The 5144-nt window shown below is 32.5% G+C and overlaps 1 long non-coding RNA gene across 2 annotated transcripts; it reads left to right on the top strand.

Moving 5' to 3' along the window:
- Positions 1-1113: 1113 nt before the first annotated feature.
- LOC122046443 lies at positions 1114-4545 on the top strand. Of its 2 annotated transcripts, none has more exons than XR_006130295.1 (4): positions 1114-1373; positions 2339-2395; positions 2562-2644; positions 4103-4545. It is a non-coding gene; the product is annotated as an uncharacterized LOC122046443 (long non-coding RNA). The 2 variants fall into 2 exon arrangements; XR_006130296.1 differs by having other exon boundaries at positions 2562-2648.
- The last annotated feature ends 599 nt before the right edge of the window (positions 4546-5144 follow it).

Below are 5144 nucleotides of genomic sequence, written 5' to 3'. Positions count from 1 at the left end.
TCTCTTTAATCACACTCGTTAGTTTGTAAACGTCAAAGTCAACTTTCGACCGTCTAGATAACTTACTTTGTGATATCTCTAGTGCTTAATCAACAGTCTCTGTGGTTTGATAATCTTATATATTACTGACGACGAATCCGTGCACTTGCGGAATCGTAACAGACACTTACATGAGTAGTAGCTCCAGTATCTATCCACCAAGTATTTGTGAGTACAATAGTTAAATTGATTTCTAAATTAATAAAGTTAAGAAGTTTATCTTTCTTTATATGTCAATTGGTGTCTGTAGGGCAATCTTTCTTCATATAGTCTTTCTTCTTGCAGAAGAAACAAGTGCGCTCCTTCTCTTCTTTCTTTTGCACCTTATAGCCATAACCCCTAGAATCTGCAATTTACTTTCCTTTTCTTTTATTGATCCTTTTCCTCTTCTTGCTTGAACCTTAGGATCCAGCTGCTGAGTGAGCACTTACAAGTGTCTCCTTTATATTTCCTTTGTCATATATTCTATCACATGGTTACCAACTTCGAAAGAAGTGTGGTAGTCTAGACATTTTCGTTTGATACGAAATAGTCTGTTAATTGACTAAGGAAACTCTTAACATCCTTCCCTCAATTATTGAGCATTTAAGTTATGCTTGTATGGAAAACCTCATGATACTTAAGCACATGCAATTTGATTTCTCCGATAGTTGAAATTTAGCCCTCTGCTCTATAGTGCTAGCATTGGTCAGAGGTACAGGGCGATCACTCCTTAATGCATAGTCTAAATCCATGCAGCCTGAGACAACAATCACGTATTCTTTTTATTCAGCTAACACCAAAAGAAAATTGAGATTTTACAACACTAAAAAGATAACTCTTTTTTAAAAAAGTGTTACCTTTTTTTTTACAATACTTTTAGTGAAAAGTGTTGTCTATCTCTTTAGATGCTTACTAATAAACAACGCTTTTTTAAAAACCGTTGTCTATTATTAATTTTTGCGGATCAAAGACAATGTCTTTTTAAAAGCGTTGTCTATTAATATTTTTCTAGTGTCTATAACAATGATTTTAAAAAATGTTATCTACTGTCAAGGTTTTATCTAAATCTAGAATAATATGAACTATTGGATCAAATAAGGAGTAGAAAAACCCTACCTCCTGAACCCCTCTCACACATCTTCGCTCTCTCCTGAATCCCTCTCACACATCTTCGCTCTCTCCTGAACCCCTCTCATGCGAACCTTGTCTCACGCCCTCTCTATCCAACTCCTCATCTCACACCCTCTCCATCCAACTCCTCTCCTGCAATCTCCTCCCTCACCACCGCCTCATTCCATCTCCTAACCCTCGGAGTTCTACCTGCTTCCTAGGGTTTGAAATGGGCTAACTCGGTGAGAATTCCCCATTCTCTAGATCTAATTTTTTCCCCTCGTCTTCCTGCACAGGATGTTGTTTTTTTGATGCAATGTTGTAGATGCTCGCGTAATTCTACGTCCGCACTTTAGGATTTACATGCTGGCGCTAATTCTAGCATTCCGATAATGAAATACTAATTGCGCATTGGCCTGCAGCCTTCCTCCTTTTTTCTGGAAGGTTTGGATTCAGATTTGTCTTTTTCAGTGATTGATTAGGAGTTGAGAGGAGATGGACAAGTCCAGTGCTTTGGAGTACATCAACTAGATGTTTCCTAGTGGTTCGGCTCATTTGTTATATCTATTTAAAGCATAAGATTGTTTCCCCTTCTGATTGATAATGATTTTTTTGTCTCTTAATATCCCTAAGTTTAGATTTGGTTCCTAGTTCAATCTTCATTCTGATGAGTAACTAAATCTCTGAGTTCATCAATCATAACCATGGGTTCGGGACAAACCAGATGCCTAAATATCACAAATTAAATTAACGAATTGGATCTGATAGATGGTCAAGCTCACCACAACACTGTAGCCAGATGCATTTCCTTGGCCAATGCACATTCATGTTTTATTATATATGTTTCACTGAATCAGAAGCTAAAGAGCGCTAAAATAAGTGCTATAAAGATAAACTAATTTTGTGAACTATCTTGTAATATTCAGAAGCATCATTATTTGGGGTGGAGCCACTTATGTAGAAAATACAAAGTGAGATACACCGTGTGGATGCAAGTATATTAGCTGCAGTTCGATAACATGTGTTCTAGCTCTTTTAGTTTCCCTAGACTGTGTTTTCCTCTCTCTTTTATTTTTCTGTCTATTTCTCTAATTTTCTTCTTGAGTAATGAGCTTCTTTGATTCACACCTTTGCAAAGTGTGTTGTCTGGTATCTTCACAGATTATCCCAGAGTTTTAATAATGACTGTTGTACTTTTGGATGCTAGAGTAACTCTGGCACAAAAGCAAAGGAAGATCTTTCTTTTGCAACACATGCTATTCAGGTCCATTTCTTTTTCCCCTGAGACAGATTATTAAAGAACTTGAAATTATCGAGAGAGATTTATTACGATCAATAGTAATATTATCTTACTTAATTTAAATTATTTGAAATAAACTATTTAATATTTGCAAAGCCAAGGTTGATTGTTTTTTTATTAACATTCACAGTTCACACAAGCAGAGTACTCTCAAGAAGAAATTGATGAGGTGCATTCAGGGTTTGCAAAATGTATACAAGATCATATTTATGAGTAGGTGATTAAAGTTTATATAAGTTCATTATCTTGTTTTAGCTAAAATAAACAAGATTTCTTAAGTAATTTTTTAATGAACTGTTTGTTATCGTTAAGTGTTATATTTTGTCTTTAGTTTTATTTTCTTTTAATGTCAATACTCCTGAAAGTGAACAAGATTTCTAATGAACAATTTATTTTCTTCAGCACTTACTGATTTCTTCTCGCTTTTTGTATTTCTAGGTTCTAGCAATGATTTCTTAATTCCTCTTTCAAATAGTAACTTCTTACTTCTTTGAAATCCATCTCCAGCTTTGTTTGTCTTTCCCTTCCAATGCTTAGTACATCTTATGAGATGCAATCTATCCTTGTTAGTTTTTTCCTGCACTCTCATAGTTTCAATGGATTGGGCATGGACATTGTAACTATATTTGACTTCTATCCGAGGAAAATAAGTAAGGGATAGAGTTCAATACTGTAGAATGATCTATATAGCTAATTCCACTTAATGAGGTAAGACTTGATGGTGGTTGTTGTTGTTGTATGAAAATATCAAGTGTCCACTAAGATAGTCCATATTTGATCTTCACTTTCAATATCATTAACTTGACTTCTTTATGGTTTTATTTCTTCAAGTAATCTAACTTTCATTTCAGCATTCTTACCTCAATTACACTAACTATTTGATCTCTTTGTGAAACATGATTGATTTCAGGACTAGAATAATAATTTTCGATTACAGCGGTACATAAAGTATCATTGAATTTTTGTTATTGCTCTTGGTTTCAATCACCTTGTTTTAACTCTGACCATTGTTAAATGTTAATAATCAGATGGACTTCTTGATGTAGAGTTGACTCAGATCTAGAGCATTATAAAATATAGAAACACATTTATATTATCCTATATATTCGATGTTTTGTTGTCAACATGATTCATAATTGTTAGATATTTGGTCATTACGACTTAATACCCAACTAATTATTAAATCAGAAAGGATACTCGAGTTTGTAGATTATTGTGGTAGTTTGTACCAGCATACCATGTTAATATTAATGGATCTTATTGTTAGATTATTACTTGAAGATTCACAACTTTAAGTAAGATTTTGGCGCTTGTGCATTGGAATTTCAAGAATCTGTTGACTTTAATAGCATATATATACATTCGAACTGTACTGTGATCAATGATGAGGTTGATGAGGTGTTTCGTTATTACAAAGTTGAACATGCAACTTCAGGTGGCGAATGACAAATTAATACGGGATATAGCAAGAAGTGAGTTTTGTTTGTAGTTGTGTTTCTCATTTCCAACATCTGCCATATTCTACACTATTGTGATACTATGTAGTTTATGTGCAATTTTAGTAATAATGCTTTTTAAGGATCTTATACTGTGCCATCTTTGTAGTTAATGATCAGGTTATTGTATATTTGGCATTTAGTTAATGATGATTAACTAGATATGATTTTGCAGGGTTACTGTAATCATGATCAGGTTCCAATAACTCAAGCTTCAATGTTGGTTTCAACTATTAAGTAGTTTTGTACTATTTTGTAGTTTTGTGCAACGTACTGCCTGAAATCCAAATTTATCTCATTTGTATCTTAATCTAGATTTTCTAATTACTGTATGGTGTGAACTGTGACCCTTGTTTTCAGCTTTAAGAGTGAAAATTTCTTTTACAAAATATTGATGGTATCACTTTCTGTGGCAGATACACAATGGTAGATGTTTTATCCCAATCTCAAGTCGTCAATTCTTTTTTAGTGTAGCTAGTAGAAGTAAGCAGATCGTTACCTTCGAGGTCGGCTAGCTATTTTATGCTCTTTTGTTTTAAATTTAAATGTCAGTATCTACTTTGAAATGGAACTATTTAGTCTTTGAAATTATTAACTGAATTCTACTTTGTAGCTGAATTCTAATTTATAGTTGAATTCTTCTGTAAATATCAATATCTACTTTGTACTTGAATTCTATTGTTTTAGTTGAATTCTATTATTTTGGTATGAGTTTGAAATTATTAGCCGAGCTGATTAATTACTATTATATGTCAAATTCGAATCTGGATATGATAAAAGAAAAATAATAGTTTTGTAAATATAAAAATAATGATTTTGTAAATAATTTTTTTTTATTTAAAAAGACAACGCTTTTAAAGCGTTGTAAAAGTGTTGTCTTTAAAAAAAACAATGACGCTTTTAAAGTGTTGTAATAACGTTATTTTTGTAAAAAAAATTGACAATGCTTTTATAGCGTTGTCGTTGAGCAAAATTTTAATAACAGTGCTTTTAACAATATTTTTTCAGACACATAGACAACACTTTTAAAGAGTTTTCTATCAGCTTTTTTCTTGTAGTGTAAATTTGAACTAGTTAATGTTGGATTGTTATTGATACTACAGTTACAGATTGCACTAAAATTAAAGAGAGACATTTATTTAAGCTCACGATTTAACTAAAGCCAAGAACACGTATAATATAAAATTATGCAAATAAAATAAAATTTTAAATACATA

This window comes from Zingiber officinale, chromosome 2B (assembly GCF_018446385.1).
Source record: "Zingiber officinale cultivar Zhangliang chromosome 2B, Zo_v1.1, whole genome shotgun sequence".
Classification (NCBI taxonomy): Eukaryota; Viridiplantae; Streptophyta; class Magnoliopsida; order Zingiberales; family Zingiberaceae; genus Zingiber; species Zingiber officinale.
The sequence above is the reverse complement of the archived record's forward strand: the minus strand, read 5'-3'. Positions and strand labels throughout refer to the sequence as shown.